Source organism: Oryza sativa, chromosome 3 (genome assembly GCF_034140825.1).
Source record: "Oryza sativa Japonica Group chromosome 3, ASM3414082v1".
NCBI lineage: Eukaryota > Viridiplantae > Streptophyta > Magnoliopsida > Poales > Poaceae > Oryza > Oryza sativa.
The window spans coordinates 30,685,375-30,699,563 of record NC_089037.1 but is presented as its reverse complement, the minus strand read 5'-3'; positions in this window follow the sequence as shown (position 1 = coordinate 30,699,563).

The following is a 14,189-nucleotide window of genomic DNA, read 5'->3' as shown; positions in this document are numbered from 1 at the left end:
AAACCAGACCTAAAAGTTTTCCAAATCCATGATAAAATTACTAAGTGATTGGTATAACCATAAACTACACTACCACGCTACGACTACATCTCAAGTCCAAACTCAACTTTACTTAGGAGAGGAAAAGGATAAAATTTAGATGACCAGGAATTTCACATGCTTTTACGTATTTGATGGTTAACACTGGATATTCCCTATGCATTTTTTAAGGCAAGTAAAATGGTTGAGATGGCTACTGTTAGAATTTATATTATATACAAATACAAGAGAGATATGATGGTATTTAATTAATATTACATTTATTTTTTATTCTTCACATGAGGTGTTCTTTTTCAATGGCTGAATAAATGAATGATGTGTGATAATAAATTTGAGAGTACAAATAAATAAAAAATAAAATTTTTCAAAAAATCATATCCATAATCTTTTTAAAAAAATATTGTTTATGAGTTTGAAAAGTGTGCCTATTAATAATCCATTAATTCATTAAGCAGATAATTAAATAAGAGGGCCGAGACCAGCTCCTATGTCTCTTTCCTCTCTCATTTACATCAACAAAATAAGTGCTATAAAATATTTCATCAATTGGAGTTAATTATACTTATACGTACCTGCCATATTTAAGAAAGTTCTCTGTATGTTGACATCAACAAAAGCATCAGCTCGCAAGTCCTATATACGTTGACATTTGGCCACCCATATAAAAACGGTCCATGCATCACCCTCCTCTTTCACTAGTTAATTTAATCTCTAGTCAAACATCATTTGGGCGTGTCAATGGTCAATTACTCCACTAGCTACTCATGCATGCATGAGAGACCAGGTTTCCTTCCTGCAACACGTTTCATCGATCAAAGAAAAGCTCGAAAAAAGGTAGGAGTAGTAGTAACAGGAAAAGATAGATATCCCTTACTGTAGCAGAGCAATATCACTGTTGCATCCTCACGCGCAGCTATCAAGATCAAGCAGCAAATGTGTTCAAGGATGGACCCCTACATCGATCGATCAACCCCCTTTGTTTTCAAGGCTATGGATGATGCAAAAATACACAGACAAACTCTAATTAATTGATCTTTTGGGCTGGCTGTCCGGCCAATTATGCGCTCCAAAACCTGCTTTTTCTTGCGGTCCCTGAAGCTTTTCTTCCATCGAGTGTAGAACAAACATCTCTCCATCGCTTTCTCACAATCTCTCGATCGGATGATTCCGATCATGCATGGTAGCTAGGGGGAAAACGTGCCGAGTAACAATCAAATCGAAGCAGCAGAGCGGCCGATCATTTCTCTCCCTCCCCGAAAAGTCTCACTTCTTCATCGACTTGATCGATCGTTTTTATCGTAAAGTTTGTTCAATCTCCTTGATTATTATTCTGCCTTTTTCTTACCTTCTAGATTTATATTTTTCTAACCTTTACTACACATAGTTTTAGAGGGAGTAATCAAACATTGTCGTCCTCTGCGCACACAAACGATTAAAGCCAATCCATCTACTCTCTGCATTTCTTTTACTCTCTCTCTCCTCTCTCTCTCTCTCTCTCACACGCACAAGCCAACGAAATAAAGCTGCTAGCTAGCGTTACACAAGTGCTAGCTAGATTTAGCCCTCATCTGGTAAATGTGAAGTGTAACTTGTAAAATGTGAACCAAAATCGCGTTTGAATATCCCCAGCGAAGTAAATGAATGATCGAAGCATTGTGAGGTCCATGAGTAGCATTATTGACTACTGTGTGAGCTACTAGTAGTACCTACTGGAAGCGACTTGGGACTTTCAATTCGAACGAATTGAAACGCGGCCCCTTCGAGTCGTCGTTCTAGCCCGTTGTCTCATGAAATCGGTGTGTACTCCCGTAACAGTAGTCGCACGCGCGTGCACGCACTTGTTACTCCGTTTTACACCATATACGTGCACACGCATATTGTAGCAACATTATCGTAGTAGGGCCTGTTCACTTTGATGTCATTTTCAATCTTACCAAATTTTGGTAAAGTTGTCAAAAAAAAAGGCTACATTTAGTTTACTGTCAAATTTTAGTAACTATATAAGAAATCCTGCTAAAATTTTGACAATTTGCCAAAATTGGGTAAGGTTTTTTTTTCATCAAAGTGAACAGGCCCGTAATATACTACATGCGCATCAAAATAGATGATCAAAGTCTATGAGACTGTTTACAGTAATGTCATTTTAAACCATACTATTTTTTAAAGTAAAGTTATCAAAGATGTAGTACATACATTTAGTTTCTTTTCAAATTTTAGTAAATATATAAGAAATCTTGTAAAAATGTTAGTAATATTATATTATTAATTTACTAAAATTTTGGTAAGGTTTATTCTGGTTACAATCTGAATAGCCCTTATATATTAGTGAATACATGTAGTGTTGCAGACGATGTGTATATGCGCCTATGACCAGAGGCCTCGGGCATCGCAATCCTTCCAATGATGCACATACATATCTCAACCATTTCCTGTGAAATATTGAAAAATTTTGCTTGATTTAGTTCGGTGAACTTCTTTCCAAACGATTATGTACCACCGAGACGTAGAAGGTACGCTTTGGACTTTCTGGTGCAGCTGTAACAAGCATACAGATTTATCACAGAGCCGTGTTGGCAAAAATGAGGCAGATCGTAGCTAGAGAGACCTAACACCGTACGTGCCAATCGTAGCTATCGCGATGGTTCAATAATTAGGGTAGGAAAAAATTGAAGCGAGTGAGGACGGACGACAGGTTAGTTCGCCAATAGTGGTTGGCAATTAGTGGCTCGTACGTACCACCACCACATCTCGGTCGTCGCTAGCTGTTTTGTACTCGACTCGAAAATCATCGGAAGAAAGGTAGCTATATAGCTGTGGCTACAGCAATTTAGCCGGCCGATCGATCGATGATGACCCAATGCGTGTGCAAACGCCCTGCATACATATATCTACCGTGTAGAAGTGGCAAGCGGATAGTTGTTTGCTGGTACATTCATACGCATGTCCCCGATCCGGCAACACGCATGTTCGCCGCCGTACGCGCCCATCTCGGAACGAATTAATCATCGTTTGATCTCACCACCCAACGAAACAAATTAAGGCATTCCAAACTCAAAACATTAGAAATAGTTTCCATAAACTCCATATTATTAAGAAACTAGTAATAGACACTATTCTTCCAAAATAAACACTATTATTCTATACCTAAATGTAATGCTCCTTATCTCACATGATGTCTTGGATGTTGTGTAGAAATCATGTCTCATGCAAGATATGGTTTTCTTCTCTTTTCTCATTTATTCACTTGCCACATTATTTTTTATCCTAGGTGGTAGCTTATTTAATACTATGGACGTCATCCTAGTTATTGGGTTGGGAATGGCATAAGAGACGCACGAGATTATATATATCACATTAACTGTGCCGGTGCATCGCCAGCAGATTGTGGTAGCTAGCTCATTTACCACACACGGAACAGTGCTGTATAAGCTATAGCTCCTTTTGCCCTTGTCGATCGAGAATCGGTGTATCATCGTCGCATCGGATCATTGCACGTCGATCAACAGCAAACAGTGAGGACCGACCTACTCGTTGCGAAAGCGGCTAGCTAGCCCGCTGTGTACATGTAGGGCCGGGCCTTTTTGATGAAACGCGCAGGCGATCGAACGAACGTAATCAACGTACGTCCCGCCGTTGATTGGAGGACATGGGAGGAGCATATATGCCGGGGCAGCTGGAGGTGGTGGTGCGCCACCACAAGAGAGGGAGAGGTCCAACCAGAGTTCACCGAGGACATGTCCATCTATATTTTTATGGATATAGTAATTCTTTCTTTTCTTTTCTTTTTTTTTTTGATGTTTGATAGGTTGAATGGGATGATATATTTTTTTGTTTGCTAGGATGGATGATCTGCATTGATACCCCAGTCGATAAACTATCTCTCACCTTGACTTGCATGTTTTGTGAGTAATATTTCTCCAGGTGTAAATTAATTTTATCCACTATTTATTTACAAATGATAAGAACACAAATGCCACCTTGCAGACACCCAAATCAAAAGCCATACAATGGGTAAGGAACATCATATCTGAACTAATACATCAAAAATAACAACACATGCATGCTAAGAATTTGAGAGTATAGTCCAGAGGGGTGCAGTCGGCTGTCACTACCTCGTCGGTCGTCAGATTTGAACGAATACAGAAAAAAAGCAAGAACACACGAATATATCTAAATCAATGTTGATGTAGCAGGACATCACTACCTCACCGCCAAACTGTTGGACACTCGGACGCCGCCCCTGCGACACCCTTTACACTATCTGTGCTATGCCCAGAGCGAGATTATCTGATATAACTTTCCACTGACTTGGTGGCTAACATATGGGCTCGAGAGTGGTGGGGTTTACATGTCACTCACCATAAATAGTAACATATCCCCTTACACCGCAGCGCTCCACTGAGCGTTATCAAGTGTCGCCCCGTGCCGCGGGGCGCCCTCGAGAGTTGCTCCTTGTGCTGCCGCAAGAATGGAAGAAAGAGATGGTGGCCAAAATGCCGTGATAAAACAGATGGCAGGGAAAATGCACTCATACCCAGTCGCGCGACTCGTCCCACTTCTAGACCGCGTGATCCCGCCAATTTGCCCAGAGCTAGATATCCAGCATCTACATAGAATATTCTCTATCTGGTAGCCATATCCTATTTTTGCTCATCAACCAGACATCCCTACAACAAAATGACTGATTAGTCTTATCCGGTATATCCCACCAACCAAATACACCTAAACTATTTCGGAGCTAAAAACCGAGGTATGTGGTTTTTGAGAAAAAAATATTTAAAACCCGTTGACTCTCCACCAAAATTATTCAAATTTTGTTGAAAATTTAAATTTACTTTGTAATTTCTTTTAACTTGACCAAAAGATTGTGTGGTGTGCGGGATCAATCTGGCTCACCGTACGTTGATGTATACTCCCTCCTCCCATAAAAATTATATTTCTAGCTAATTTAGGACAAAACAGTAGTATTGAAAAATGACCACAATGACCTTATTTAATGAACCACTGCATGCACATATTCCATATATACAAATGATTAAAAGGAAGTTTGAGAGAATTAACCCATATAATTAGCATACTTAAATTACAACCATATATCGTGGGATGGAAGGCTAAGAGAACTTAAGGAAATTTATCTAGATGAATCAATTTTGCTAGGCCCCACATGGCTAGAAATACAATTTTTATGGGACAAAGCCTTGGAGCTAGAAATGTAATTTTTTTGGACGGAGGTAGTACCTCACGTAACACATCTAACCGTCTACCGAGGATCGAGACTTGTTTTATACTCCCTCCGTCTCATAATATAAAGAATTTTAAGTTATTGGTTGAATTGTTTGACCACTCGTCTTATTCAAAAAATTTATGCAAATATTTAAAACAAAAAGTTGTGCTTAAAGTACTCTAGATAATAAAGTAAGTTAAAAAATAAATAATAATTCTAAAAATTTTTTTAATAAGACGAGTGGTCAAACAGTTTAAATAAAAATTTAAAATCTATTATACTGTGGTACGAGGGGGTAGTATATTTTACCGACGCCGATCGAAAAGTGAGAGCGGCGCGGGCACATATCGTGCTATCCGGACTACAATGCCGCCGGGAAGGGTCACGGACGCACGCAGCGATGATTGGCGTCGTGTCGGCGTAGCATCGCGGAATCGGGGCCATTCCGGCTTCCAGGCGTAGAAAAGATAGGGAACACGAACGTGAGCACGTACAGTCGTACAGGTGGCATCGATCCATCATCGATCGATCATCAAAACCTTTTCTTCTCGGCCGGATAAGGATGCATGCTTCCCTATTTTAAACTCCCTTCCACCGCCAACGCATCAGTGCATGGACGTGACGCGAAAATTTAAATGGATCGGGAGATTCTTGGAAAGAAAAAAAAAAGCGTAGGACGAACACGAGGGCAAATCTTTGTATCCTTGATTTGATGTCCGCTACAACGAGAGTATACTGTACGAGACATGGATGCGGCAGAACATACCACGTCAATCCCTTCGGGGGCTGATTTTCAACATTTATTTTTCTCAAACTTTCGTAGGAACTCCTACTCTAACTTTCTATTACTTCCTCTGTGGGGTAATTAATTCATTTTTGCTTCTTTCATTTCTGAAAATAAATTTACTTTTAAAGTAATAATTGTATTGGAGTTTGTGAAACTATAAAATAATTTTAAAAACAATTACATTTAGATTTGATAAAGTAGAGGTTCTAGATTTTTTATTATTAGTATGTATTGGATGGGTAAAAAACTTATTTTGAGACGGCTATGTTATTTATGACAGTTACAAATACGAAGTAGTACACGCTATTTGTTGTACAGTACTCATGCATGAACTGATATACATCTTCTAGATTAATTGTATCTCTATAATTTAAATTTTATCCAAAACGATTATGGGCCTGTTCAGATTGTACTCCCTCCGTCCCATAATATAAGGGATTTTGAGTTTTTTTTACTGTTTGGCCACTCGTCTTATTCAAAAAAATTTAGAATTATTATTTATTTTTTGTGACTTATTTTATTATCCAAAGTACTTTAAGCACAACTTAAAGTTGTTTTTTATATTTGCACAATTTTTTTAATAAGACGGACGATCAAACAATGCAAGCAAAAACTCAAAATCCCTTATATTATGGGACAAAGGGAGTAGCCAAAATAAAACTTACCAAATTTTGGCAGGATTTCTTATGTATTTATCAAATTTGGTAACAAACTAAACATAAACACTTTTTAACAACTTTACTGAAAAATAATATGGTTAAAAATGGCATCAATCTGAGCAACCCCTACATTTCTAAAAGGGTATGAAATCCAACAGATTATTAGATAAAGATATATTGTTTCCTAGCTCCCCATCTTTCCATCCTCATCTCCTAACCTTCCTTTTTAATCAAGTTTACATATAGAATGTGTATGCAGTGTGGTCATTAAACATGGTTATTGTCGTTATTTGTATTGCTGCTAACGTGTTTCTAATCTCCTAGAAATGTAATTATTCTATAACGAAGGTAGTATTTATTAATGATAAATTGATAACACTTATAATTGGATGTCCAACATACGATAAATAATCAGATGTTATAATTCCCTCACATGAACTCACGAGCAACATGTTCATTTACGCACACACGAACCCTTCCATTCCATCCCTTTTGTTTGTTCTCTCTCCTCCACATCTTCCCTCCCCCTCATCCTTTTTGGTCTATTATAGTGAAGCTATGGATCAGGTCAACTGTTAAAAATGTGATGAGCTGCAGTGCAGTAATGCGTATGATGATGTGCGCGTCGGGCGAGAATCGTGCATGCAACGGTGATGAGGAAGGAGCGAGGAGGACGTGTGGGGCGGGGGCGGGGGGGGGGGGGGAGGCAAAGAGGCGGGGGCCTCCTATCGCTAGATGTTATAATGCATGTGTTTTTGTGTTGTAATAGATCTTTTACAATGTCATACACGATGTTGTTTGAATGTTTATCTTTAGGTGTTCCATTGGTTCATGTGCGAATGTTGAATGTAGTGTTGTCTGATTAAGGTTTTTTTTGGTGTTGTCGGTTATTGGTTTGTTTGTTTATTTTTTTAAAAAAAATGTTTTAGGGCGTTGGTAATGTGTTACATCTTTGATCAACTTAAACATTACGAGCTTTCATTTATTTCTCTCGTATCGAGTACCATACGTCTAGTTTTATTGTCCATTAACATTTATGGGTGTGATTTAAATCACAAAAGTAGTGCGGAGTATTATACTGTAGTAGTCTAAGAAAGTAGGAAAGCAAAATAGATTATCACAATGCACTGTTTTCTTTATGAAATCCAATTGTAAGCTCCCATCAAACACGAAAACTAACTACTACTATCTTCTTTTTTCTTCTTGAAGTAACAACTCCTCCCATCAAACTAGCAGGAATATGAACAATATTCCATTAATGGAACCAGTCGATCTGATCACAAGTCAAAGTATGAGTTGCACCTAAAAGACGACTCTAAGGCTATGTTTAGTTTCCTTCAAACTTCCAAAAATTCCATCATATCAAATGCTTGGACACATACATGAATCATTAAATGTGAAAAAATACCAATTGTACAGTTTGCATCTAAATTGCGAGATGAATCTTTTAAGCCTAATTACGCCATGATTTAACAATGTGGTGTTACAGTAAATATTTACTAATGACAAATTAATTAGGCTTAATAGATTCGTCTCGCAGTTTACAGGCTAAATATGTAATTTGTTTTATTATTAGTTTATGTTTAATACGTTAAATATACGTATGTATACTTTAAAATTTTTACGCCTAATCACAAATTCACGATTCATACTACTGCTGTAAAGAGCGGACGCAGTTTGTTTTATCTACGCCGGATAACACGCACTACTATAGCGCTAGCATAGTCTAATGATTTTAGGCTGCATGTATAGCTAGTACGGTCCAAGCATGGCGAATTTTCCCCGTCCCAGAAAACATTAATGAAATTTCCCCACTCCAGAAAACATTATGAAAGGATGGATTACATATGCATTGACAAGAGATATGAGATGTGACGGAGACGGGGTCGGCTTCCTCGTGGCCGACATGGATAAAGCGCGCCCACCTGCCCGCCATCGCGTCGCCTCTCGCCGCTGCCGCGCGGCGTCCCGTCCCATCCGCGGACACCCCATCTCTACTACTGCCCGCACACTCCACCGCATCGTCACAACCAGCCGCCGCATCGTCGCAACCAGCCGCGAGTTGGATGGAGTGTGATGGACCAGTTACTAGTACTGGATTGGCATCAGCGATCTACTTCTCCAGTAGTAGTACTCCCTCCCCACATAATATAAGGAATTTTGATTTTTTGTTTGTACTATTTGATCACTCGTTTTATTTAAAAAAATTTAGAATTATTATTTATTTTTTTGACTTGCTTTATTATTTAAAGTATTTTAAGCATAATTTTTCTTTTTTATATTTGCACAAATTTTTTAAATAAGACGAGTGGTCAAACAATATAAGAAAAACTCAAAAGGTAGTATCTGACTAGTAGAAGTAGGAGGAGTACTACGAGTATTTTTACAGTAGCACAGGATGGCAGTTTTGCCCCCTCCGTCGCTTTCTGGTCATGCTTTCTCCGGGTCCGGCACTCCGGGCCCCTCTTGCCTCTCTCTTCCCTTGCGACTTTACCGGTGAATATCAATACACGGAAAATAGTAGTAGTAGCACACTAGCACTAGTAGTGTGTAGTGGAGTACTACTGTATTGAATTTCCCGTGTATTGATTTTTTTTTTTTGCGTTCGTAAAAGCTTGATTTGGGCATGATGAATCGGTAGCCTTGCGTTGCCCTTGCCGTATGCATAGTAGGATGCATGGGTGTTATAAAGACGGGCGAGTTCCAATGCGATGGGCGTGGGTAGGAAACCGGTGATGTACGTGTCACCCGGCCCTCCTTCACTTGTCCACTTCTCGGTCATCATATCAATGTGGGCGGTGCGCATTATGGTACGGCTGCTTGGGTTGCCAACTTCTGACCCCTTTGCGTTACGTTACGTACGGGACCCTATATATCTCGACCTCTCCCTCTCCCTCAACAGAACATTGTCGTAGAAAAGGTCAATACTAGGAGCAAGAGACGACTACATGCGTACCCTTGAAAAACCTTTGATTTTGTATGTATGCGAGTAGGAGTATGCGACTGTCGCGTGTATGAAAGCGAGGTCAAGTTGTCAACTCCTTCCGGCCCGGCACGCTCGAATTAAATTTGAAAATATAATGTTAGTTTATTTTTTTCTCAAACATATTTGAGATTCAAATTATTTGGCACGAATATAATTTCGCTCAAACATTACGCGAGAATGATGTGGATGTGACGTCACAAGCGGTCTCGTTAATCATGATAATTAATCATTTTTCAAAACGGTGTTGATGTTTGGCCATGCAAGACCGCGCGGTCTCGTAGTTTGGTTATGCGAGACGCATCGTTACCATGTGATACTGTTGTCGTCGTCAGCCCACGTTATTTTCGTGCATCTATTATGCGATATCTATATCTGTGCTAAAAAAATTGAATCCCAAATATTTCTAAGAAAATAAAACAATATATTTCAAATTTAATTCATCTTTTTGATAATGTATATATGCATACTCGGTCAGTCGATCCAGTAGGTACACAGTTGCTAGCTTGCTGCTACTTCTACCACTGACTTTTAATTGTGAGATGGATTTGATAAGGTATACCACTACTCTTCTGGTTCCATAAAAATTAACTTAGAATTAAAAATGATATAACCTCTTTAATTCTATATTGATTTTTTATGAACGGGGAGTACTGATCACCACGTGATGATTCAACTCTCTCTCCGTGGCGGTCGATCGGTTCGTTCCAACAGGAGAATTCCCAGATGCCGAAGTAGATGGAGTACAGTAGTACGTACAGACGGAGTGGATGTTTCCTATTCAAACGCATCCGCCAGCAGCGTGGTGTTGAAGCGACCACCATACCTTCACCTCACATCGATCTGGGACGTGGTCAAATCTGCGCTTACGACTGGAATAAAATATGCTTGGCGTAAGGCCGATGGATGTCCCCATGCTCTCGCCAACCCGGACCAGCGACTCCAGTCGTTTTCAGAAAATTAATTAGTAGTACCCCTACAACAACATGGGTCCTCTTTGCATCTCCTCCTCCATTTCACAGTTTCACACACGTAGTAATAGGCGACAATTTTACACGCCGCCAAAGTGCCTAGTTTCCCATTTTTGGCTGTGATTGCCTTTTTTATCCCTCGCACACGTAAAACGAAATAATTTATTAGCGTAATTAATTAAGTACTATCTTTTTCTATCAGAAATAGATTAATATGACTGTTGAAAGTAACTTTAGGGTATAACTTTTAAAAAAAGTATTGTTTAGCATTTTGGAAACTTGTGTGAAGAAAACGAAAGATGTGAATTGAGAAACCTCAACTAAAGAACTTAGCCAGCGAAAAATGTCAATTTTAGTTCGACGAAAGTACATATGCCGGTGACGAAGTTTTTGAAGGTCTTCGAGAACTCATATTAGGAAGTACTCCCTCCGTATTTTAATGTATGACACCGTTGACTTTTTAACCAACGTTTAACCATTCGTCTTATTCAAATTTTTTATGTAAATACAAAAATACTTATGTCATGCTTAAAGAACATTTGATTATAAATTAAGTCACAATAAAATAAATGATAATTACATAATTTTATTGAATAAGACAAAAGGTCAAACGTTTATTAAAAAGTCAACAATATTATACATTAAAGTACGGAGGGAGTAATAATTTTGACCAAAATCTATTGAAATTTGAAGAAAACCATCGTACCACCGAGGATCAGGATCTGACGCTCAATTGATAAGGTGAACTTAACCCTGCGCTGCATACGTGCAAGAGGACACGGGATGAGCTAGCCTTGTGAAAGACCGTGCGATGTCGAGCCTTGTACCAGGAGGCTACTCGTAGCCACCTACTCCTACCTGGGTTTCCGCGGCGCCGTCGTGGCTTAGACGCAATCCACCCTGATCCGGTGACGAGACCACTCCCCATGCACCGCGCCGGCCGGCCGGCGCCACCGTCGCGGACGTACGTACGTTACGCCTTGGGGGCTGGGCGTGTGGTTTGGACGCACCCGCGACCCCCCTGGCCGGCCAGGCTTACGCCTACCCGCGCCAAAAAATCCCCCCGATCCGCTCGCCTTCCATCATTCCGACGCACACGCGCGGCCCCATGCACATGTTCGTGCCTTTTGTCCGCCCCGTGCTCTCCCCAGCTGCGACCCTGGCACGACGATGGCCCCAGCCGCCGTAGCACTAGTAGCGGTATACGCGCGATAGCCGGTGTGAGGACGTACGCCGATATCGCGTCGTCGTCTCGATCGCACGTTACGCACGGCGAAAACTGGTACTCGTACGTACTGCTAGTATGTCGTTGGTTTCTTGTGTTTGTTTGCACGCACGGTTACGTACGCTAGTCGGCGAGACAGAGGCCAACGCGCGCGCGGCTGCAATTAAGACCCAAAGCGGCAGATGATATGGCCAGCCATGGCAGCCATGGAATTGGATGCATCGTGCATGCATGCTATCGATGCATGCTCCTGAACCCCTGAACCTGATGTGTGCGTACGCAGTACTACGAAGGCGCGGACAACGACTGGCGACGCTTTCAGTCGTGACGAAAGACTGATCAGCTTAGCTCTGGGCATGCAGGAGCTATATGGAGCAGCTAGCTGCCCGGCGAGAAACGCCAGGGAAGATTTCCAAGAGAAGCTAGCGGCAGCTGCAGCGGGCAGGCTCTGGCATCTGTTGGAGCTTGGGAGTAGCAGCATCAGGCTTAATTAAATGGCAGCTTGGTGTTTTCTGTGCTGTTAAACCGATGTGTCTCCCAGGTCTTTCATATTGAGGCATGGTTTAGATACCAAAAAATTTTAGCAAAAACATCGCATCAAATATTTAACACATGCATAAAAGCATTAAATATGGGGAAAAAAACCAATTACACAGTTTGCACGTAAATTGCGAGCCGAATCTTTTAAACCTAATTACACCATGATTTGACAATGTGATGCTACAGTAAATATTTGCTAATGATGGATTATTTAGGCTTAATAAATTCGTCTTGCAGTTTACAGGCAGAATCTGTAATTTATTTTGTTATTAGTCTACTTTTAATACTTCAAATGTGTATTTGTATACTTCAAAAACTTTACACTGTACCCAAAACTAAACACACCCTGAGTTCTTTGTTTGCGGTTAGGAACTCGTCCTTTATACATAGAATGAAGTGATTCATTAGCGCATGATTAATATTAGTTTTTTAAATAGATTAATATAATTTTTTAAAGCAACTATCGTATAGAATTTTTTTGAAAAAAAAACACACACCATTTATTAGTTTGAAAAATATTCTCGTAAAAAATAAGGGAGTTGAGTTAGAAACTTTAACAAAAGAACTCAGCCTTAAGCAAAACATTCTAGTACTACTGCAACCCTATTGGTAATCAACGAATTCGAATGGTAGTGCTAGAAATAGCATAATACACTGTACATTTTGTGGTAAGGTAAAGATTAGATGTGGCATCATAAATACTCTAGTATGTCTCAATATAAGTGTAACGTAGTACATATATAACATATTATAATACTATAAATTTGGATAGCTGACTACTCAGATTTATAGTCCTATGATATATCATATATGTATTAGGTTGCATTTATATGGGACTGAAGAAGTATTAATTTAACTCAAATTTAAATTAAAAATAATAATTTGTGAATTGTAATTGTAGTGGACTCTCTTTTAATTTAAGGCACTACAATTTTAAAACAATGATCAATTTTAGCACGTGATTAATTTTTATTTATACTTAAAATTAATATCAACAGCAATATATAGCTCGTGCAAATACACAGGTTGGCGACTAGTTAACTGTATATTTTTAATTAAAACGGGAGCGTTTTCTGTACAAAACTAAACATCCGACGACTAATTGCATCCGAAGAGAAATCCCAAGTTTGTGTTGTGTGCCAAGGCTCAACTTAAGTACGTGCATCGCAGCTAGCTTGACATGCTTTAGTCACAGTATGGTTTGACTAAATCAACACAAAATGACATTACACTCAAACATTTTACAGCTCTCCAATCGTGATCAAGCACCAACCTTACAAATTATACACTATCATGAAGGGCCACCTTGGCCTCTATTGGGCACAGGACATCTCCATATAGTACAATTCTGCAGATCTCGAGTAAGTGTAGACGGTTAATTTACCAGCAGGTTGATTCTTTTGATACTTTAGGGTTAGTTTAGTTTTTGAGAGGTTTCACGCGAAACATACTTTACACCAAATTAATACCACCGATCATCTTAACACGAATAGTACTAGAATATATTTACAGGAATGACAAATGAGCTAGGATGCATATGACAAGACTTGAGAAGAAGATAACAAAAGAGAAGTCCTGCGAGCGAGATTGGGTGGAACCCAACGGATGCTGCCGGGCTTATTGTTTACTCCATCCGAGGAAGACATCAAGATGCCAACCACAACTAATCCGATCTTAATCTACAGGGATAATAACATCAGAGTACATGATATATCGGCCTTAATTTACTCTAGGCGAGGGAAGAATTCCAAGATATCTACT